The sequence below is a fragment of the Anthonomus grandis genome, chromosome 12, assembly GCF_022605725.1.
Source record: "Anthonomus grandis grandis chromosome 12, icAntGran1.3, whole genome shotgun sequence".
Taxonomy (NCBI): domain Eukaryota; kingdom Metazoa; phylum Arthropoda; class Insecta; order Coleoptera; family Curculionidae; genus Anthonomus; species Anthonomus grandis.
Genome location: NC_065557.1, coordinates 11,364,899 through 11,390,893, shown reverse-complemented (window position 1 = coordinate 11,390,893; position 25,995 = coordinate 11,364,899). Strand labels below are relative to the sequence as shown.

The 25,995-nt window shown below is 31.1% G+C and overlaps 1 protein-coding gene across 5 annotated transcripts in view; it reads right to left on the bottom strand.

Annotated features, from left to right (window-relative positions):
- The window catches only part of LOC126742806 (sodium/potassium/calcium exchanger Nckx30C), a 151,971-nt gene that overhangs the window by 62,345 nt on the left and 63,631 nt on the right, over positions 1-25,995 (bottom strand). The gene's annotated exons all lie outside the window — the stretch shown is intronic.

Here is a 25,995-nt window from a genome sequence, read left to right as displayed (position 1 = left end):
ATACTGCAAACTGAGTGGGCTGCCATTTCCAGTGAAGACTGTGCAAGAATTGTCGATTCTATGCCACGAAGATGTAGAGAAGTAATAAATCCGGAGGGATAGGTCACAAAATATTAGCAGATTTTGATTTAGATGTAATTTATATAAATAACTTTTTTCAGTTTCCAAACTTTTGGCCAAAAAAATATTAATTTTATTTCGTTTTCTTTTTATAATACGTTTAATTTCAAATAAATATCTTAAGTTAGGTAATATATTATATATACTTTATCACAATATGAGTAACTTTATTATAGTTCCTGGTTTCTTAAAAAATACAAATTAAAAAAGTTTCCATACTTTTGGCCGCCACTGTATATATGTAAGCGTGTAAGTATATCTGTGACATATTTATACAAATACAGTTAATTATAATATTTACTTATTTAATTTTTTTTTTATTATATGAAGCCTCATCAGCAGCTATAAATTAATTTTAATTAAATCGCAATAATTTAGATTTGTCATTTTAAATCTGACAAGTTTTTTTTTCAACAATGAACATAAAAGAAATTATTAGCATTTTTTGACCAAAATTATCTAAAAAATACCTAACTAAGAAAAAAATGTATGCAAAAACAATAAACCATAATGTATTATTTTGAACGTCAATTACCAATAGGAATTCTTGGAAAAAATAAAGAAAGTAAATTTTTTATAAAAATTCATTGCAAAATGAAACTTTGACTAAAAGCTACTCGCCAATTAAATAATCTTATAATAACTGTAGTTTTCTATGTATATTTTTCGATTCAAAATCCAAAACAAAATATTACCAATAATTATTTTTCCGATAAGAAATTGTAGAATAAAAACTTAAGTTAATTTGGGTCGTTTGAGTTCATACTGAGCCCTGAATGGTCACTGAGCAATCAGTATACCAAATACCAAAGAGTTTTTTTTTTTTTAATCTGAGAAAAACTGTGGTAAAAATAAACAAATTTTTCAGAATACCTAGAACATTCAAAATTTGAATTATCCAATATTCAAACTTTCTCAAAATATATGGATAATGCAAATTTTTTGTTTAAATAATAGATTTTTTTAAACATAAGTGAAAATAACTTATAATAAAATAACTCGGTTATGATAACCGATAGACAGACTGATGAAAATCAATTTTCTTTTTAGAAAATCTGGAAAAAATTGTGCAAGTAAACGAGCAATTTCTCAAAATACTTACGAAATTAAAAATTTATATTAATATTTTTATAAAAAATAAGCAACTTTCTCAAGATGTATGAAAACTAATTTTGTTTTATTTTAGTAATAATTGTGTTTAGACATAAACAAAAATTACTTAACCAACTGATAGACACCAATGAAAATTTTTTTTTATAAGAAATTTATGGTAAAAATACACATTTTTTAAAATTCATAGAATATTTAAAATATGTATAAATATTTATATTTTTTTATAAAAATAATCAAACTTTCTCAAAATTCATGAAACACTATTTTTTTTTGTTTTAGTAATTATCTTCTTAGATATAGCCAAAAATTATTTATTTTATTATTAAATTTAAAACCTAGTGTGTGCCAAGTAAATGGCCTTTGAAATGCAATACAATAATATCTCATACTAAAAAAAGGTACAACTTACTTTACGTAAATCCAAGGTACTACTTAAAATAGGGTTAAAAATTATGAAAAGTATAGACAAACAAAAAAATGGACATATACAGATATTTTAAAACAAATCCTACAATACTACCATAAAATAACAACCAACGTTAAAAAATGAAATAAAATTTGTAAAAATAAAACTTAAACTAAGGTTAATATAATCAAATGTATAGTTAACAAAAAGTAACATTTCACACAGTTAAATGAATTTTCTCAAGAGACTCCTAAACGGATTCAAATTATCGCTGGGGAAGAAACTCCATTAATCGTTTGTAGAGAATTAAGTAACTTACTAGTATCACAGATTTACAGAATACCAGATGCGAAAGATCGCGGATATAAGCTCCCGATATTCGATGCCCTTGAAAAGGATGGTTTGGCCGCACCAATGCATTTTTAAGTTTTTTTTTTTGTAGGGATAGATGTTCTGCACTATAATTTCGCTGGGATCTTATAATGCATTTATACTGTCAAAATAGAAATAGGCTTAAATAAAACAGAATGTAAGGGTTCTTGAGTACATTTTTATTTCTTTTAACAGATTTAAGGATCTTATTTAATAAAACATTAAAGATGAAACAATTTTTTTAATTTTCTTTTAGTTTTATCTGATTTTTTGGCAGATGATAAATCTCTGTTGGCGAATTTTAAAGTATAAAATATTTTAAGTCGTATAAATAATTTTATTAAATACTGGAAAGGAAAGTTATCACATGGGTGAGTAAAATTAATGCTTTTCATTATCTCGAAATATTAACTTATTAACTCATCTTTTGGAAATCTAAATAACGTCGTTCCTCCACCACTGTGGCTGGAACAATAAAGATATACACACTTATACCCCCCCCCTATTTCAACAAAAATAATACTAACAAAAATATTTAAAAAAAATACAAATATATTATTTCAATTTAATTATTAATCATAAACACGCGTACTACGCAAAGAAAATTAGAAGCCCGCGGCGCGGAGGCTTGCAGCAAATTAAACCCCTTACCACCGTACTAGGCGGGTGATGGAAATCCATCACCCAGGAGGCGTGTCTGAAGTCTGGCGCTCGCACGCGTATTTTCGATCAGTTTCGCATCTGTATTCTGTAAATCTGTGCTAGTATTATAAAGCCTTTATGGTTGCTAATACGCTACGACTGTGAAGCTACGACTGTGAACATCTACGAACATTCTCAGCTTATCACACATACAGTAGGATAAAACGTTGTATATTTAACATAGACGTAATAGGGGTATAGCAATTTTACTTCAAAACCTTATCACTTTTAAGTGGTTTCAAACTGTTTTAAAAATACTTAGCGGTAAACTGAACAATTGAGAAGTTCGCTTGCATAACCGGATATATCCACTTTCAGGAAACACGAAAAACACCCTATGTATTTATATTTAAAAATAGTAATATTTTAAGAAAATAGCTTTAATTAAGCGGGGTTGACCAATTTATTAACATAAAAAGAAACAAAAAGAAATTAACAATTCGGCATTATTAGCAATAAAAGTTTGGATATATCCGTTTTTGCACACAAATGAGATTAGTAAGTAAAAATATATATTTATTTCTCTTTAAACAATTTGGATCAAGTTAATTAATTTGACAAAAGTAATAAAAGGAAAATTAAATATGTATTGCATTTTCTTCATGCAGGCAATCGCATAGTTAATTTTTTTCTTGGGTTTCAAAATTTTCCGAAGTATCCATATTGGCTCCAGTATTGTTACTATGTAATAGGTTTTTGTACCACAAAAAATCTTCCCTGTTTCGCCAATCGTCCCCAAAATGCTCCATCAAATGATTTAAACTTTTTTTCTGGTATCGAATTACCTAGTGGTAGCGTGCTAAGCTGTGTGTTATCTTCTGATTCCCAAACTGTGTCACCCAATGATGTAAACCGATAAAATTGAGACATCTTAACCATTATACATTTGCCAGTCAAGGCCCAGTGTTTTTACCAAACCCACTTCCGAATATATTTTAACGTATTTTCCTTTTGTTGTAATGACTGGATGTCTTATGAACTTAAAACACTACAAGAACACTTTTATTTGACTGGTTTTACAGGAGTTAAAAGCGCGTGGAATCACAACTTAACGTCCGAACAACTACTAGAATAGATAAAAAAAAGTGCAATAGAATACGCACAACTTGTTTATTTGAATATATCCGCTTTATTTGTTATCAAAATTTGGATATATCCGGTTTTGCTCCAAATGTCGAAGTTTACTTAACGTTTCAAATGGGATTTATTCGGTTTTGCTTCCAAACAAATAAATGAACCTATAGAAATGATAACAAAGAACCAAAAACTGTCAAACAACGATTTTCGGTGAAAAAAATATGGAAAATATGGAATAACTTTTTACGATTTTTTCGATTACTGACCAAAAATTTGTCATCAACAATAATAAATAATTCAAAATCGTTTAAATATAAAAAGTATTTTTAGATTTGGGAAATATTTCTATTTCTCTATTTAACTATGGTATATTTTTTTGAAATGTCTTCTTTAAAAACCCTTTATAGCTTTTTAAATGCTGTTACTATAATATACTAAATTTTTTAGTGTTACTTATATTCTAGGAATGCTTCTATTTCTCACGAATTCAGTGGGATTTTTTGGGAGCCTATGCATAACTAAGTGTATAGGATAAACATATTTTTTTTGTATTAAAGGAGTTGAGAATTCAAAATAATTTCCTCTATAAAATAGTTTTACAATCTCAAATCTGCAGGATATAGTCTTAAGTAATTAGAATCATATCTAATTAATCAATAATTTTCCTCAGAAGCCATAATTCATTTTTAATTTTATGCCAATAAATCTTCATAAAGGACAAAAGTGGAAAGCGACAGCTGTTTCATATCCTTCTCGAAACACATCCGGGAAGACTCGATTTACAAACGAGATCCTCTATAATTATGTCATAAAAAAAGGAGCGAGCAAAGATCCCAGGGCCAAAAGCGCCATTTGATGACAGATCGGACAAGGACAATGTTGCTTAAAGAGAGGCGTGAGAAGTTGAAAATAAAAAATCACGAGACGGTTTTCGAGTTATCGATTTGGCCGATGGAGCATATATAGTTAGGCGGGTGTCTGTTGCAACGAACAACGGTGGATTCCGCTTGATTTAGTGCCGCTGATCATGAAATTTTTGCTTGAAATATTCGAGGTGCTTTAGCCAGGTCGGGATGGTGAATTATGTCTCCTTTTTCCCATTTTATTTGTAGGGGGTTTCTGGTGATTTTTCTTTGGCGAAAAGTTTAAGCCGTTCGTGATAAAAGGTCTTTTTGTGTTTAGGTTTTAGATGTAATAGCTGTACGAACAGCGGGATCTAAAGACGTCAATAAGAATTTATTAGAACCCAGTTCTTCTCAATGTAATGTAAATCTTATTTACATTACATTGAGAAGAAAATTATCCTCTTATTATAATATTATATAAGACGCATAAATATTTTAACTCTTATACTTATTGTTAAATAAAGAAAACCTGAACCTCTGGCAAACACTTATGTTGCATAGATCCTAGAATCTCAGATCTTGGCTTCATATTTAAACTGTGTAAAACGTAAATGCAATAGTAAAGATTTAATTACTTTTCTTGTTGGCAAATTGTGTTTTTATTTTTTTTTTAATTTAGACCCAGTTTTTAAAGAAAGATAGAAACAGAAAACTATCAACATTAAAAATGTTTACAATTATCCTGTAATAATTATTGAAATAAATATGACTCCCTTCAGGATATTATACACATGTCCGCTCTTTATGATGCTTCTTTTATTTGAAGTAACCTGAAATATTTCTAATAATATCAAATATAGGAATTTCTACTGTTCGTATTGTTTTAAAATTATCATATCAAAGTAGAAAACGTTCGGTCAGGTAGAAAAACTAGTATTAAACAATAATTTCTTTTACACTATGTAGTTTTAGATATTTACCAGCTTAGCTTTTATATAGGACGCATCGCAATCGCATTTTCCTCAGTTTCAAAGTATTTCAAAACCGCTGCCATGCCCAAAATGATTTATAAGCCGAATTTTGGAGCGAAATATTTACATAATTTCCCCCAGTCCGAGAACCGAATTCGGTTGAAGGTAATGGCCCTACGCCCACGGAAATTCTCCGTGCGATTTCCATCTTATCGATTAACAATAAAAACGCCATTATCTTGAAGGGCCTTAGACTTAATGGTGATAATCCGATAATTCTTCAGGGCAGGTTTCGGTACACGGTAATAATTATCTATATAGTCGGATTGTAATAATAAGGTAAACAAGTAGCAGTTTGAGATATCTAGAATGTTAAGGATAATTTTACAACCATTTTAATTAAATTCGATAAAGAATAAATTGCCCAAAAAAAATAAGTTTGTCACAATTTGCAAAGATTTATTCATGATATATAACAATTAATAACTTATATATCGTCATCGTCAATATCGTGGTATTATTTTTGGTTTTGTTCTTTTTGATGACTTAGACTTGCATATTTTCACGTAAAAAGATCCTCTTAGATTGAAAAGTTGCCGCAAATTTCTCACAAAAGTTCCGCATTTTTTAAAAAGTCCTTCGTAGTAAATCCGACTCGACAGAAGTTTTAGGTTTTAATATTCATTTTAAATTCCGCGTATGTCACTATAAAATATTAAAATATATTTTTCGACTTGGGAGCGAATAAAATGTGCGAATATTGCACGGCTTGTTGTCAGAAGGTAAGAAATTTGCATTTAAAACAGTAAAAAGTAAATTAAGCAAACGATGCTAAAGGGTGATCTATGGGAGATGCTCCAGTTTTATCAAATTTTTCATCCCTCAAGTAGAGTTGAAAAAATATGTAATATGCAAATTGATTGAGAATGCGAATTCTTACATAAGTTCATCGATGCATCTTTAGTTCTAAAGTTGAGCATGGGCATGTGTATGCCTTTTTTTCGGTACCTAATGTCCAAAATGTCCCAAAAAAAATTAACTATAATTTTTAATACATACGGAGCTTGGACAATTGCCTCAACAAAGACTATTAGTTTTCTCAGTTTCACATTTTTCTCAAATGAAATATTGAGAAAATTTCCGTTGGAATTGAATACGTCATATGCTGTGCTTGAACTGTTGAAAATTGGCCTTTATTTCGTTTTTAGAGAATATAGAGCAAAAGCTCTTTAGGATAGTGAAAGTTGAGATTCACTTTTTTAATAATAGTAGTTTTAAGAAAAAAAATTATTGTAAGTCTACGTGTTATTTTAAAATAATTTTGATCTCAATGGCCTGAAAGTAAATCGAAATTTTATCCATTCCTTGAGTAGGACCAAGTTGGCTTTTAAAAGCCTGAAAAGTGTGAAGATGGTCTTAGCGTAGTGTTCACGAGTTTGATTAAAAGAAAAACTTATTTCAAATGCTTGCATCATTAAAATGTCATCCAGTTTCTTCTTTTAGAAACCTGGAAGAAGGAAAATAGACCTTAGCTGCCTAGAAGAACGTTTATTTTTTTCAAATAAAATTAAAATGACTTTTAGCAGATTGGAAAAAAGGGAACTACCTGAAAATAGATCAACATTTCGTTTACTTCTTGGAATGAGAAGACAATGACTTTTAGGTCCTGGAAGGTGGAAAAACTGATCTTAACTACCTGAAAGCAGATCAAAAATTACTTTACTTCTTGGCGTGAGAACAATATTACTTTAGAAGTATACGAAAATAAAGAGATCAGACTTAACTGCTTGAAACTTAAGATTCAATTAGAATGACCGAAATTAATTAATTCATAAGTTCATATTTTAGTGAAGCCGTTTACACAGTTTTCTACTAATTACAAGGATCTCTTGCAAAAACTAGTACAAAACTCCAGTTTATATGAAAACGATAATCAACTACACTGTTACACATCGATCCGAAGATCACCTTTCTTTTTGTTAGCCAGATCGTCCGTTTCGCTTCGGGCTCCGGATATAGAACCATTAATTTTTGATTTCCTGAACACCAGGCAACAAAGCTCGGTCCGACGGAGGAGATAACATTACGTTTATTTCAGATTTTACCTCGCTACGTGTTACGGTCTCTTTCGATGTTTCTCTGATTTTTTTTTTCATTTTGAAAGAAGCAATATGCTCGTATTGGCCAAGTTCAGAAGTACGAACGGAGGCTTTCTAAATAATGAAAATAATAAAAAATATTTATGTTTGATTATACAAGTTGCAGATCAGATCGATTTCTTAGTTCTGCTCGAATTTTTTTAGAACCCGGTATTTTCATAATCTACTTAATGAGAACAATCCGCTGGTATAGTTACTTCGAATTCGAAAAAAATCGATACAGGGGGGGTATACCCGAAAAACGAAAAAACCCAAACTTTGAAGGCTGATATCTCGGCTTCTATAGGAGCTAACGGGAAAATTCCGACGGTTTTCTCTTAGTTTCGTCATTTTCAATTTAACGAGACTATCCGCAAGGTTGTAACTTTTATATTAGCCGAGATATGGCATTTTTGATGCCCATTTTTGAGCTCAAAACTGACGTCAAAAACTACTCAATTTCTTAGTTCTGCTCGGATTCCCTTATAACCCGGTATTTTCGTGATCTACTTGATGAGAACAATCTGCATTGTATAGTTAGTTCAAATTCGAAAAAATAAATTTTTTCTGGAAAAAATCGAAACGGAGGGGTATACCCGAAAAATGAAAAAACCCAAAATTTGAAGGCCGATATCTCGGCTTCTATGGGAACTATCGGGAAAATTCCAACGATTTTGTCTTAGTTTCGTTATTTTGAACTCAACGAGACCATCCGTCAGCTTTTATAATAACCGAGATATGGCATTTTTGATGCCCATTTTTGAGCTCACGGACGGAGAGATTGACGGTGATCATTAAAAAAACTAGAGCCAAATAGTGATAATTTGCTATCATCTATCAAATACGTCGAATGCATCCCCATTAAAATTAGAACTATTTTTTTAATAATTTATTTTCAATATTAAAGTTATACATTACAAATATTTCATCTAAATTCGATTAAATGTAATCATATTTTAAAAAACATATAAAAAAAAACATATTTTTTACAACTTCACTACTTAGTAGTTTTTAAATTTTTATTGTTTAATTTAGTATAAGCAAAGTGCAAATTTTTGTGCAAACATGTATTTTTGTAATAATTAGCACATTTATTATTATTATTTTTTCTTATGGGAAGTGAGGTTAGTCACAAATCACGCAATAGTTATAATATTTTAATACTTGCATGGTTTTTGTCTGCATTTTCGTGATTACCAGATGGCGAATAAAATGTGCGCTCATTTATAAATGATTTGTTCATTCATCTCTTGTGTCATGAATTATTAATGTACTCATAGAGAAATTTTCAGTCATCCCAGATGCCTACATATCAAAGTGCTTCTACAGAGCCATCTTTAGATTATCGATCTACGATGTTGCTTCCAAAAATTTTTGAGCAATCTGAGTATATAATAGCACCGCTTTCGGTAACTCTTTATAGATGTGCCGGTTGAGTCCTAGATCTTGTATGTTACTAATCAAGTTTTTCGGTATAATCCTGTGGTTGACAATATGATTGGTACAGTTCTAACTCTCGTTATTCGCCATTGTCACTGTAGACGAACTTGAAGGTCGCGGTATTTAGAAATCTTCTCTGCATGTTTTGGAAACAGATTGTTTGTTTTTTTATATGCACCTCAACGTAGTCATTTAATCTCTATATCCATTAACACTTTGTTACTTGGTCTATTATTTGTAACTGTTTAATCCGTCAAGATGGTATGATTCCAGTAGAGTTTGTAGTTATCATTTTCTAAAAAAAAGTTTCCGCGAGGTAACTATAGTATGGAGATTTCCTACCCTGCAAGAGATTTAATTTTAAACTCAGCTCCTGGTGTATAATTGTCGCTATCGCATCAAGTCATTCTTTGTAATGAGTAGGTCCTCATGTTACATGCTGGATGATTTCAGAGCTTTGGCATCCATATCTATTATCAGTAACACTTGCATCTTTTGCTATAGAATTTAAATAGTTATGTGTAGTTATAGTAGGGATTCTTGAATAGCAAATAGTGAACCCTCTATTTCAGAAAACATTTGATTCAAGACCCGACAATAGTTTGACGCGGCTTTGTCAACATGTTCTTAAATTATCTCATTAATACGCCTTTTGTTTAGGGGTTTTTTGTTTCTAGCTCTGTATTTTTTCGGCTGTTGTTTGGTTTGGCTGTTGGATAGTTAAATGTTATTTTCTTTTAACCTGAGTGAAAAAAATTCATTAACTTGACATATGGCTGCATGTGGAGGTGATTCAGCAGACTTTTTGTAAAAACATTTCTGTAACTTGTTGATCTAGGTATTTGCTTAAGTCTGCAAGCTCTGTTCTACCCTTAGATCATGGAAGATGGTCTTTTCGACAGCTCTCCTTGGTTGGGGATTTTTGTATTTTTGTGCTTAGTAAGTAGTGTCCTAATTTTCCTTTGGAGGTGGTTAATATCGCTTTGGGTCCATGTGATAATTCCAAATAAATATCCCAGCACTGAGCAGTGCTATATTCCTTCTTTGCATGCTCAGGAGATTGTGTTTCAGGGACTTCCTTTATTACGTTGGCTGTGACTTGTTATTGAGTGACTTGTGTATGACGATTTGGCTGAGTTTAGTGTGCACGTTCCACATTCTTTGCATTTGGATTAAGCTTTTTCTCCACTTTTTCTCCACTTCTTTCCCGCGTGGCGTTGTAGTCTGTCAGCCGACGTCTATTATAAGACATTTTTTTTCTTTTTTATCTTTTAGTATCAGGTCAGGTTTAATGGCTTTTTTTATACGTCTGTATATATTTTTTCATCTCATATAAGTCTACTTCATCTAATAGAAGTCTACTCGCGTGTGTAGTGTAATTAATTATCTTTTTTTTTCTACCAAGAATTTGGGGTGGAAGCTCAGACGCAACGGAAATTTTGTTAGATTTAGTCTTATTTGACGAATTTTCATCAAAAAAATAAAATACCATCTAGAATCTTTATATAATAAGATTTTAAGTTTACGTTTGGTGGTGACATTTCACTTTGTTGAAACTTACAGTGACTTCTTTCCGCGATTCTTGACGCTTGTCTACAGCTGTGACGATTGCTGTGTTAATTAAAAACTAAGCAGCATTTATTACCATTGCTAATAATTATAATATTGTTAACGATTCTTGGAAAAATAAATTCAATTAAATGAGGCTAATTTTTTCCCTTTCATATTCCCTTTCATATGTAAACTGAGATAAGAGAATAAAAGAAATATTCTGTAAGTAGGGAAGTAGAAAAAAGTATGGCTGATAGTTGGATCGATGTTTCTACTTAATCATTCTTTCAAGGCGAGGCGAAGAAATTAATAGAAAACCAAGAGAAAAAGTAACAAGGCAAAATAGTAACGAAAATATTGGGAAATAGGATGGCAATTAAAAGACATTCCAATCTGTTAAGCAACGTTTTGATCATTTATTTCGATCTTCTTCAAGCTCAAATAAAGAGACAAGTATTTCTTTTCTTAATTTTTTTTTCCAATATTTTTTGTCAAAATTATATTGTTAACGTATATTATTAAATTATTATTAAACTAAATTATAATAACTAAAATAAAAATCATTTATTAGCAAAAACAAAAATTTACCTTCGTAATAACGATCACAATCACAGCATTTAAGTACAAGTAATGTAATATCAAAAACTCCTGAAACGTGCACAACATAAATAAAATTCCAGGAAATTGTCTCAACAAAATTTAATTTCTCATTTAGTTACCCTAGAAGTGATCCATGATACAAAAAAATTAGCCTTTGCCAAACATAAGCATAAATAATGTGTACTATCGGCGGCAATTGTCCTTCTATAGTTTTAATAGGTATTCATCCTTTTTCCAAGCAAGGATGATTTTTTTACACTTACGATGAAACTGTGGCGAATAAAGGCCAATATAACGTATGTTATATGCTCTACCCTTTTGATCATTCTATTATGAGCAATTCGGTCCCACACCTCATTATTTTTTGCGACTTATGTGCCAGTCAGAATAAGAACTACACTGTCTTTCGGATTCTGCATTATTTGACTTCGCAAATAAAACGATCTAAATATATTGAAATTAATTTCCTAGTTCGCGGATATTCTTGTTTAAAATATGACCGGAATATGGAATTGATTAATCAATAAGTTATATCTAAGACACCTGATGATTGGAGGAGAATCATAAGCAACAATAGATGACATTCATTCACATTTAATGGTACAGATTAAAAGCGAGATGTGTTCAAAAACTGAGAAAAATACCTGAGCGTTTATTACTGGAAGTTATGTCCATTCCCTACCAGGCCAAACAAACAGTTTCGTTTAACTTAAGATCACTGCAACTTATTGGAATATAAAAAAGTATATAACGCATTATTTCAAAAAATGCTATAGTGCTAAACATAATGAAAAAGTATAGAACAAAAGCGATGGATATTCAAATTTGATGGATCTGTACCTTTATCCATACCCAAGATCAGAAATTATGTAACATAAGTTTACTTATAAGATGTTATTCAACTATAATAAAAAGTGTTTTCAGTGCATATAAATCAAATAGTGTCAAATTTTATTACTGTAAATTAATCATATGCATTTCCAATATTGTTTATAATTTGGCCAATGTTTTGTACTAAAAATTCTAAAACCATTAAAGTCTTGGACTTTGAGCACCTTTTTATTTTTTTATGCTTGTGTTACATTTTGCTTGTGCTTGACAAACTATGCCAAAAAAAGAAAATATAAGTATTTTTGTAAAGTGAATAAGTCGATATATTTATAATTCTATAGGCTTCTATTTTTTAAAATCGTATTTATGAAATAGGAATTTGTTTCTGTTAAAACAAGTGTTTGTGACTGATCTCACTTTCCCTACTTTTCCTCCCTACTGTTTTTTTCTTCAAGTGTCAAGGTTGAGTATCATCATAGCTAATCTCAATTTTGATACTACAGCTCTAAACAACTCAGCGGAGCTATAGTTGTGGCATTTTCTTAAATTATTTAAGTAGGAAATGGTTCTTCTTTCTCTGCTTTTTCTCTGTATCTGGTCATCTTTAAGTCAGCACATTAAAGACAAGTAATTCTCTGGTTTCCATTGCATTTCCGAATATAAATTAGGTTCCGCTAATATCTTGTTCTAATTTCCTAAGGATTCTCTGATCTATTATGTTTAGGAATATTTTGATAGCGTAACTCATTAGACTGATAGTTGGATGGTCGTTACATTTTTTGCACTTTGCCTTTCTTCCCGTGCCATATTCATTTATTGTTATCACACTAACTTAAAACACACTGTATATGTAAACATTCTGTCAAAAAGATAAATTGGTTGAACCCAACCTTTATACACCCTTTGAGTTCTCGTAAATAATTTAATAAGAAAATATGTATCATATATATTTAAGTTATGCATTAAAAGCTCATTGGAAAAAACGATTTATTCCCAAATAAACAATTTAAGGGTTTTTTTAAATTGTCCTCTCTTCTTTAAAACAGCTTAGAACGAGTTTTTCCACCGCAATATCGGAACAAAAAGGAAAAGTTTTTTTCCGTAAAAGGCGAAGACAGCTGCCCTCTCTGGCGTGTAAAATAAAGTATCAGACGTCTATCTCAGACCGCAACAGACTTACTACTTGTGACGGTGGTAAATTGTTTTTGTTGCTTTTCTTCAATTTATTTGGTTGATCTTTGGAAATCGATTGTTGTTGGCGGGGACTTAAGATGTTTAAGAGACAAAGATAAATGGAACATAGTAGTGATTTCTAATAAAACTAAAATAATTTAGGAAAATATAATGTTTAGTTTTAATGTTCTAGGAAACAACCCGTATAAATGACTGACTGACCCCATATAATTTGGCCTTTTTCCTGAAATAAATGGCCCTGTTTCTGATTTTCTTTAAATTGGATAAAGCATTAAGGTAGGGGGCCACTTCCTCGCCATTATTTTAGGGTGTAGAAGGTGAAATATGCGAAATGGGGTTTGTGTAGGCGTATTTATGTTTTTATTTGTTTCGTTCGCTTTTTATATACTTTATAACGTTTACAAGCAATAAAGTTGTTTAAGTTGGGAGTATAAGTCGAGCGAAACTCTTTGTTTTATTATTGAACTTATATAAATAAAACTCTATGTCAAGGTTAATATAAAACTATATACAAAAAACATTTCCATAACGATAGTAGTTTAGACTATATGGTGTAAAACAAGCAAATTTGTTAAGTCTAGGACTCAAACCAGGAACCTTCTGATCCAAACGCAGAAGCATTACTCTTGCCGCTAGTAGAGACTGAAAGTAATGGAAAATGAAATCAAAAATTTTTTAGGAGTTTTTTTTTTTTATATGTTTTTTAAATTCTAGTATAAGAATTAATAAAAATTATTTTTTCGACCAAAAAAGCAAAAACATAAATAGTAACTTAATGAAAATGTTATCCACCCAAAGTTAAACCTGGCCAGTGGTTAACAAAAAGTGTATAGACGAGTAACAGAAACCGTAAAATAAAAGCTAAAGAGGAGTCAAAAGTAAAAATATAACAAATATGTGATAACCTAACAATTATTTTCATCCGAAGTGTAATAGTCTAAAGATAACCCTGCGATAATCTAACAAGAGATCTACTAAAAGATATGAAAGACAATAAAGCCCCTGGCGACTGGTAATAGAAACCAGTGAAGAAGTGGCCAAGGCCTCATAAAAGTCGTAAAAAATCCTTTTTAATAAATGCTTCCTGAAAGGGATAACTTCCTCACAATGGGAAAATACCATAATTACCATTTTACATAAAAAAGCTGACAACGCAGATCATGCAAATTATAGACCGATAAGTCTTCTTAGTCATATATACAAAATATATCATCACCAACCGTCTATTACTAGAAAACTGAAGCCGTTCGTTTGAAAGAATAAGCAAGTTTTCGTATGAGATATGTGTCAAACCACCACTTGCTAACAGCTCAACTTAAGTCAAATGCAACAAACCACTCATATCAACATTCGTCGATTTTGAAAAGGCACTCTTAGAAACAGTTGCTAAGTGCCGCATCAACCATCGCTACTCTGCAACAACTAAATATATATGCAAGTCTGCAACAGTAAAAGTCAAAATTACAGAAAATAAGTATACAGACAAATTTAAAATCGCGAGAGAATTGAGACAAGGAAACTACTATCCCAAGCTATTAATAGCTTTATTGCAAAGTATGCTCAATAAAATCTGTTAATTTGAACCATTAAAATAACTGTCCTGACAAGACCGGTCATTGTGGTATCCAACCAAGTTCTCAAATTCTTTAACCAAGAGATACTCCTCCTCCCAGGTCCTCTCTCCTAGGACTCTTCTCTAGAGAATCAGCGATAGGAGCTCATAACGTTTCTATATTATTATTCTAAATTATGTAATTTAAGTAGTTCATTCCTAGCCTTGATCTTCTTTATTTTCTCCATATCTATATTTATTTTCTTGAGCGCTTGTGAGTGGGTTTCCATGATTCTGCTCCATAAACCAACACTGAGAACACGTAACAGCAAAGCATTCTTACTTTTATTATTAGATTAAGGTCGTGGCTTCTAAAGAGGTTTGATGATTTTAGAAAGGCTGCTTCGAAAAAATCTGAAAATTCAGGACTATTCTCGTAAAATTTCTTTGTTTGGCCATTCTTTCTTTGCTTATTATTATACGTATATAAATCAACTCTTTCGATTGACTACTTTCTGATAGTAAGTTGGCAAGGTACATTTAGGTACACATGGTACAACCAGAATATCATGAATTTTGTATTATTTATGTTCAGCAATAGACCACATTTCTCACCGGTATCTTTGATACTTGTCATGAGTTCTTGTAGGCTTTTAATATTATCAGCAAATACTACGGTATATACCTTATATTGTTCAATCGTTAGCCTTTTATAAAAATTCCCAGTTCTATAACATCTAGAGTTTCTTTAAATATCGCCTCTGAATATAGGTTAAATAATAGAGGTAAGAAATGAGAAGATACATCCTTGTCATTCTTCCCTTTTAGAAGCTGTTTTCGGCTTCTATTCGTAGATTTGCAGTTTGACCCTAATAAAGGTTGACGATAAAGCCCCGACCATCTAATCCGACTTTCTAAGGATCTCTACTATTTTTCTATACTGGACTCTTTGATAATCTACGCAGCATGCATACACATCGCAGTTCATATCACGAAATCTCTGAAATAGCACTTGTGCACCAAAAGTGCTTTATTCTTCTAATGCGCTCTTCACACACCTTATACGTTGGTGCATAACCCTTAGAAAGATCTTCAAGAGATGGCTCTTGAGACTTATTAATCAATATTCTGATCATAGTTTAGCGCTGCGCTCCTTAGGGGCTGGTATGAATGTTGACTTCAGCCATATTTTGGAGAGTGTATATGTTGTTAAAAATATTTATCATTTTATTCCCTGGTCATCGAGAAGTTTTAGAAGCTCAGAGCGAATGTTGTCTGGGTGCTTTATTGTCTTTCATACTTTTATCGCTTTTTCAATCTCATATCTCAGTATAAGTGCGCCTATGTCATCTCCCAAAAATACCGATTATATTTTGTTCTGGTCTATAATCTTTGAAAAATAGAGAGATGTAGCTAATCTGTTGTAGTGAACTCTTTCCAGGTTTCGACTTTTTGTCTTTTGTCGATTATAACTATTTTATTGATGTCAACTAGCTGACCTAAAGAATACTGTTTGTATATTGCCGCAGCTTCTTTTTACTTTACTAAATAAAATTGACTGGGAAAACACAAGGATAAACATAGACAGAGAAAGACTAAATCACCTATACCTGAAATTACCTGAAAATTAATCGAGCAAAAACACAGTTCATGACAAATCTGGTACTTGACACATTTAAGTTTACACAATTAAGTGACACATTAAAAATTAAAAACGAAAGTATAGAACAAATATACGTATATAAACATTCAGGATACGAAATTAACATTGGACGAGACAATACATGAGATTCGATGAAAGATAGGTTTACCATTTTTGGTAATTTAAGTACAGTACTAAAGTTCAAGCTGCCGATATTTCTTAAGAGAAAATTCTTTAATCAGTGTCTTACCTCTGTACTAATATATGGAATGGAAACACGAACGTTTACGAAGAAAAATGCTAATAAAATACAGGTGATGCAATAAAAACTGGAATTACAGAAAACTGAAAAAATCGAAAAATATTTAAAAAGTAATAATTTACCTTTTCAAATAAATCGGTTATTACCAATTTGGGACTAAACTAAAATAGATTTCATTAAATTGGTTCATATTCAGCTTTGAATTTATTGGCTTATGTTACAAATATTCCTTCATATAGATATAAATATACAATTACTCAATTTATGAGCTACAAACCAATTATAATGGTAATCTCATTGCATAAAATCAATAAATATTATTTGATATTTCTATATGCAAATTCCTTTATTAATTTTATGAAGTTAAAGCGTCGAATGTTGACAGCGCTCACTTAAAACGCTTTTTTTTTAATCTCCATTTATTTTAAAACTGATTAATATTTATTATTCGGATAAGCCAGATATTATTTGGATTTGAGAAATTATATAGAATTATTTTATATAGGTTTATTAAAATGAAAAAAAATTAAATATTTACGGTATATTCCAAATAATAAAATTGGTATATATTTCCAACAAATAAAACGTCATATACAAAAATTTAATACAATAAAACTTATATAATTTTTAAATACACTGTAGATCCTCAGACAAGATATAGAGTCAACATCTCATGTAGCTCACCCTATATTTACTTACAGCTCGCTAAGTCCAAGTTCAGCATAGATTGTGATGAATTTACTCTGAAGCTCAAAAATACGACCTGCTGAATCTATTTTAAAACGGCACCAGTTTTCAGTACTCGATAGTTACAATTTAGATGAAACTGGTGTTACCACTATATAAAAAATTCAAAAAGAGACTTTATGCAATGATTTCCGACAATTGACACCTATGTATTACAAAAATAAAGAAATAATTATGATTGAAATTAAAATCAGTCAAATAATTCATATGATCTTTTTTCGGCCTTCAATAAATTAAATAATAAAGCTAAATAGAACCTTCTCAGCCTTTGTACCCTATGGAGAGTGTAGTGGTAGTTTTAGGTATGTGTTTGAATTTTTTTTCCCTTGTGTTCCTATTTTATACTGCATTGAGAGTCTCGTCATTTTAATATGTCGGTCCAGCTAATTGGACCGTCCTCTAGGTCTTTTTTCTTCAACTTCCCTAGACCATAAAATTTTCTATATCACCTGTTCTTCAAGCTATGTGGCTAAACTAACTGACGTATGCTCTATTGATTTGATTAAGTAGGCGCTTTTTGATTTTTAGTTCTTGTAGATCAGAGGCGTTTATTCTGTATTCCACCCCTGACACTCTTAGGATTCATCTGTACACCGTACCATTTCAAACAGTTTTCTTTAGCATCCATGTTTCAGCAGAGAAAACAGTAATTGAAAACATCAAGGAACTGGCCAGCATTACTTTCACTGTTTTCTAATGGTTTAATCTCTCCATATTTTTATGAGTTTAGTTGCTTCTAGTCTGGCCATTGTTAATCTTCTCTTTATTTACTTTGAACAGCCTCCATCTTTGGTTATCAACGATCACAGGTATACAAATGTGTCTACTACATCATTTCCCACTACATTTTTAATATTGAATATATTATTGGTTCAATCCGCGATCATTACTGCTTGGTTTTTGTTTTGGTGATTTTTAACCCACATTTTCTAATATAGATTTTTAACCTGTTTATTATATTTATCAGCTGTTCTCAGATTATTTTTTATCCTCCAATTGATATTCCACCTTCCCAATCGTCAAGAACTTTTCTCATGATGTATATATGTATGTTGTAAGGAGGTGCAAGAGTATACATATCTGTCCGACATCTACCTGTATCTTAAAAGCTCTGAAAACTGATTGTTCTATTCTAACCTTTCCGTTATTGTGTTGGTAGAATCTCTTATTTAATAATATCACTTCACTTCCATTTGTGGAATACACAGAAGTGACCAGTTCAAAGACTCCAAAGGTTTCGTATAGTCCACGAAGAAAAATAAAATTTAAATTGTGTGTTTTTTCAATCCTCGTTTTTTTAATGATTTTTCAGGCATTGACTAGCTGCTTTTATGTACCCTACTTTACCTGGTATAAACACTCTCTATTTATCCGATATTTATGGGAGTAAAAATATTTTTAACTGCTCAGATCGAGTAATGCTTTGAGAATTACTGTTCTGTACTTGTTACATTTCGTCATTCGATTCGCATCATTCCATTGACCGTTCCATGTATCGTAGTGTCCCTTGGCTTCAAGTATTTCACCTGTGATGCTGTCTGTCCCACTTACTTCCTAATTTTCTGAAATCCCAAGTTCTGTTTTTGGTGGTGTTGCTTGTTCTTTGGATGTTGTCGGGCTTACTAACTTATATAAGTCTTTGTAGTGGTATCTCCATACTTTCAGTATTACAATTGGATCTACTATAACCTTTTCGGCGTGGTAGATCCATCCATATATTTTTTTAATGGTTGTTCTTGTCCCGTCTATAATCCTGCTTGATTCGTTAGTTAAGATGTTTAATAAGTTGTCTTTTTCTGTTTCCATGTTTTTAGTTATAAATTTGTCTTCTTCGGTCTATCAATTTTATTGTGTAATTGGATATTTATTGTGATTATTCTTAATTTGGTTGGTATGCTTTCGGGATGTTAGACTTTTGAGTTGTTCTTAAATGTTCATGAAAAGTTTCTCTGTTGGGAGTTTCTCATTTAGTGTTTTTGGTTTTTGATGATTTAGGTGTTTATAGTAAACAACACCTGGTTTTGTTTTCACGTTTTTTATTGATGTTTTCAATCTAGTTTCTTACTTTTTAGATTTGGTTTTTGTTCTTTCCATTGGGACTTGTCCATGTCGATAATATACATCGGTGGTGCTTGAAGTGAGAAGTTAAGAGTGTTTGCTATAGCAACCCGGTTATTGAAAACTGCAAATTTCATGTATAGTATTAGACGTTCTCCTCGTAGATTTCTGGTACCTAGTCCGTATTTACCAATGAAGTTGCGCAAATGGTTCTTGAGAACAGTCCTACCTATCTTGGCATTGATATACTAACAGTATATCTTTTTTTTAAATCTTTACTATTATATTTTTTATATTGTCGTATATCTCTTTAACTTCCGTCATTGGCTTATATGCTTGTATTATGTGACAATTATTTGATTTGGAGTGAATGCTCAATACTAGTATCCTGCTCTGTCATTTCATAAAATTTTACGTACTTTTACGCTGATTTTCCTATTACCTATAAAGGCAAGGCCCTATTACGTTCCGTTTTTTCTTCTCCAGACATATATACGATATTACCCTGTCTTTGAATGATACCCTATATGGTACTACCCTATCCTTAAAAATGAGTTTCTGCTAAATTCCACAGCACGTTATGTCTTTCTAGTTTTTTTTCTAGTCTGTGTAGTTTTCCAGCTTGTAGTAAGACTTAAACATTCCATGTGCCTGTATTAATGAGTTTCTATTATTGCAGTATATTTTATCAGTTCCATATAGATAGATACAAAAAAGATCCAAAATCCGCAAAATATTAAGATGAACTTAAGTAAATAGTCCCTTAAATCATTTAAAAGTGCTTAAGCAGCAATAATAAGTGATCGTAAAGGATCAGCACCTTAATATTTGTTATGGTTCAGTATTTTTTATCTGAAATTAATTTACGAATTAGCAAAGTCAATCTAAAAGTTTATCGATCCAAAATCGACAAAAAAATATATATGATTAAGGTAATCATATACCTGAAGTTGATTAAATATTCATTACGGATAATGTAAGCCTAAACATCAAAGCTTTTATAGGTCTAAACATCATTAAAATTAATGAAAATTCTATAATAGTCGTTTATTATTATAGGACGATATCTATTTTTGTAATTTAGCTTTGCCGTCTTAGTAAATATATAAGCAAACCAACCTGTTTTTTCTTTTAATATTAAATATTTTTTGTTTGTTTTCCGAACATTCTCCCCTCGAAAGAACCTTTAATGAAAAAATAACAAAAATTAAAAGAAATATTACAGATATACTCAACACTGTCTACTCCAAATAACGACAAGGCTGGAAAAAATTACTTATTTGTTCTGTAAATTTATATGCGTGTTTTAAATGTGTTTTCTTTATTTATCACAAACTAAGTAAAGGCAATTGATAGTATAATAAAAAAACACTAGTATATAAACGTAACCTTCATGTATTAATTTGCCACGAAATATTTTTTAAACTCAATCATTCGTGTGCAAAATCCCCATCCAACAAATTTATACAGTAAAATAAAACGATAATTTACATCCATGGAAACTCGATAAATTGGTCATATATAAACAGAATCGATAACGAACGGCAACAAGGCAATAAAATCATTCAGCAAAAAGGTACAATTTTAAATAAAATAATTTACATACCCTCTACACTTCCTGATTTTCCTCTATAATGTTTTATGCAATTATTAGAACGAAGGTGTTCTCTCATATTAGTGTCAAAATACCTTCTATGGATGAATTGAACCCTGACCTTTTTTATCCCTTATAATGAATGTCAAGCCATATCAAGCTTACAAAGTGTTAATCCTCCCCTGTCAAACCCTTATCTTTGCGTGCTCGAGTAATCATTATTGAATTGATTGAAGTGCGATGAGAAGTTGCAGTTGTACTTTTAAGCACGGTTTTAAAATGCAATTATAGCAGGTTTTTTTGTTACTAAATTAGAGTTGTTTAATATAAAATTGTAATAACTAGGCCAGTCTCCGGATTAAGGACCACTAGACTATAGGGAAATTATAAAATGACCAGAGCTAAAGTTCCTTATTGTCTTAATACCATCAGAAACTCAAGCTTAATTTTTTTTATGGAATCTCATAATACTACTCTTTTTTTCCTTTCGCATATTACTGATGGACATTTGACTGATAAATTGCCATAATGGTAAGATCCAAATATTACTGACTATCATTACAAAATGATTCAAAAGCATTATTTCTGCAATTGGTCTAAATACGTTTAATAAGTGATATGTTGGAGCAATCCAGAAGGTCCTAAAAAGTGAAAAACTGAACTTTTGATCTATAGATCACCATAAAAGTCTACATAATATTCGGAAATTTTTAACGATTGCTATAAACTAATCCCGTCTGCCTGCACTTGTCAAATATATGTCAATAAGCAAATGTGTTTGAACTATTTAGAATGTTTTTCAAGTGAAAATAAGGACTTATTACCCATAAATATACATCTGAAATCCAAACGTGATTGAAGATCGCTATAAAAGAATTAAATCAGTTTCGGGCAATTTAGGGCAATGTTCCTGGAATATGACATGTTAGAAAGTTAAAAAACTGATTTTTAATTTAAAACATCACATGCCAAGAGTAAAGTTGATAGAGCAAGAAGACTGTGGACAAATAGTGAATGTGGTAAGGTGGTTGGATCATAACATGCAGTGTCGTCAGATAGGTCTTTCTTCTATTAGAGATCCTCCAGTTTCCCACTAAAAGGGGCTTTAAACATTTTTTTTCTAGTAATATAATTTAGTATACGATGCTTAAAATGTATCACACTTTCGATTTATAGGTCATACGGTTGAATAAGACCTTTTTTATTTCGTGTGCACGATGATACAAATAAAGATTTACATTTGTTTCTATCGCGTGGTTCCTTCATCTTGCGTCTTCGTCGCTCTACAAGAACTTTTCACTTGCGTATCTCCACCTGAGTATTCTATCCGTCTTTTTTGCATGAAGGATATTTATGAACATGGAGAAATTTATGAAGACAAAGACGCAAGATGTTCTTGCGATAAAAAGAAAATCATCATCTCGCTAATTATGTTACCAATAAAATTCTAATTTCCAAAAAGGATCATAAAAGTTCTCACCAAAATTCCCAATAATATTGTAACGAAATTCGGGAACACACTTTTATTGTCAACGTCAAAAACACTTAACCTAACTCGCCTTGACTGTCGTTTAATTGTTTCCAAGGTAAAAACTCACTAAACAATTAAAACTGAATGAATTGTCATGAAGCGCGTCCTTTTTAAAACCCGATGGAACAGTTTCGAAATATTTAGAATTATCTTCATTGTTTTTGCCCAAAGAGACCAATAATTTTAGGAGAATACTGACAGTCAAAGCAAGCAAGTATACAAATTCTAGAAAATTAGAACTACAGGGATTTACAATAATATAACCTAAATAACCTAAATTGGGGCCAAAATGGGGCTTTCGAACAAGATGAACTACTAAAAAACTAAACACTATAGATAAAATAATAAACCAAACGTAAGTAGAACCCTAAAGAAACCCTACGAATCAACTTTAACTACAGAATACTAATAAAATTGTACAAAAACTAGGAGAATAATTAACGTATTTACATTTTCATAGTAATATTTTGTCATCCTAAAAATCCCAGTAATGTGTTTAAAAACCCTTAAATTTAGTGGTAAAACCACCAATCTGGAAGCACTATTAGTATCTGACAACGCGTTCACGTATGAGATATGACAGACATTAAAAAGAGCGCATATGTAGAAAAAAAATACGCGTATTTTTGCAGAATAATTGTCATGATCATGGTTGTTCTGTAACTTTAACTACAGAATACTAATAAAATTGTACAAAAACTAGGAGAATAATTAACGTATTTACATTTTCATAATAATATTTTATCATCCTAAAAATCCCAGTAATGTGTTTAAAAACCCTTAAATTTAGTGGTAAAACCACCAATCTGGAAGCACTATTAATATCTGACAACGCGTTCACGTATGACATATGACAGACATTAAAAAGAGCGCATATGTAGAAAAAAAATACGCGTATTTTTGCAGAATAATTGTCATGATCATGGTTGTTTTGTAATTGAATGTTAATTTGAATATAGGAATGTTTGGAAATACTTAAATTTAATTTAGAGCAACGGATACACAATCCACACATACCGATACAGTCCACACCAAAATATAACATAAGGTCCTTCGAGCCAGATAATAAGATTTCATTTCAATTGTGGATAATGCATTTATAGTACATTAATTTAAAAATTATGTAAATCCAATTTTTTTAAGCTTTATTATTTTTTAACTCTTAATAGCTCCTATATAATCTATTTCGTTTTACAGCTCCATAAAAGAAAGTATTTTTTGTTTTTGAACATACATTTTTCTCACTTTCTGAAAAAGAGTAGGACATATTATTGAATGTGAGAAAGCTGCTATCTGAATGGAAACCCATGATTGCCACGTTATTGTTCGAAGATTTAGATGAAAATAAATTAGAAAGGATGCATGTATTTTTTGGATTTAAAGATAAAACTAAGTGGACTTCTATTTCATTAGTAAACGATTTATCTGCAACAAATTATATACAAATTTAATAGGGTACGATAAATTAAAAAACAAAAATGTAAATTAAAAGACAAAACTGAACAACTCGAAACTGAGAATTTCTTGGGAGTCTAAATCTAATCATGAGGATCTACAATCTATAGATGGGATAGGAAATGACATATTCAAGTATTTTGTTATATCTAGTTCAATAAAGGGGCGACTGGAGAAGAGAGATTAAAGGAAAATTGGCAGCAAAGTCTTCCTAAATAGGTTTTTGAAATCCTTGTTCAAAAATGCATAGAGAACTTTTCTCTTGGGGAGTATCTGAGTGTGATGAAATGTTAGGGTATATTGTAAAATTAGAGGGGATATTGCAAGTACGAGTACAAATGATGAAGTTGAAGTAAAGGGTGGGGCAAAAGTCATAAAGGGATTTGAAAAATTAATTACTTTTTAATATTTTTTTTTTCAATTATGAAAAATTAAATCTAGGAGATTATGGAGCGTACAACCTTAATCAGCGTACTAAACTCATATAATTTTATTTTGAATATATTTATTTCATCAATTTGCGGATTTTCTAAATCGATGATTTAATATTTAGTGGCACGATTTTAGCAACAAGGTACAGTTATAGATCTTCCACGAAGGGAAAGGTCCCAATCCGCAAGAAATGAAGAGAGCATTCAACACGTTTAGGAGAATTCAGAAACCTCAACCCGAAGACATTCTGCTAAACTGCAGAGATCTTGGAGGTTTTTACGCAGAATATTAAAGGGAAATTTACATGTGTTTCCATCTAAAGTGCAGCTAGTGCAAGAACTGAAACCAGCAGATTTCCAACAACGACTAGCTTATACAGTTAACTTGCAAAAATTGGCTAGAGTAGGTAATGAATGAATTTCTTCATTATCTGATCATGAGTGATAAAGCCTATTTTCATTTAAACAACTTTGTAAATAAACTGTATTGCAAAAGAAATATTAGATGTCCAGTATAGTGCGTAGTTACGTCTTAACGAATTATTGGACCATTCTTCATCGAAGACCACAATGGCAGTGATGTATCTGTAGATGGCAAGCGATATTTGCTGATATTGAAGCGATGATGTTCGAACAAGATGGGATTAATGCTTGAGCCAATATGCTCCTTCTAAGGCAGATCTTTGCCGAAAGTTTAATTTAGAGAATTTCAGGATTCAATTGACCCACCCGCCCGCTCACCATACTTAACAGCCTTTAATTATTTCCTTTATAGATATATGAAAGAAAAGGTGTATGTTTATAACCCCAGACTAAACAATAATATTCGAGTAGAAGTTAGGGCTTTGTGGCTAGATATTCTGACTTGGGCCATGGAAAATGCTCTTGCAAGAGGTGCACTTTGCGAGGTTAAAAATGGCAATCATTTGCGTAATGTAATTCTTTACATTTGAAAAAGCTCTAAATATTGTATTGTAGTTTTGTGTATAGAATAAAAATTAAAACTTAAATTTAAAGAAGTTATTCATTTTTCAGATCCCTTGGGGACTTTTGTCCCACCCTGCAGTTGCTAACCCAAAAACGCCTTTTTTGAGTCAAAAAGGTTACACTGAAAGAGATATAAAAACATCAATCGCAAATTATCACAAACAAATTTGTTTGGATACTTTAAGAATTGGAACCAATATAACTGGTATTCATCTTTAAAGTTAATTGAGTCTTATTTTTGTCTCGCCTTTCCCAAATCTTCTTAACAACTTTCGCCCCCTATGGCTTCTCACATACCAAAAAAAAATTATTTCTGACACATGTGAACTGCAACAGTCTTCATCTATTACCAAAAACTTACTAAGATTTTACAATT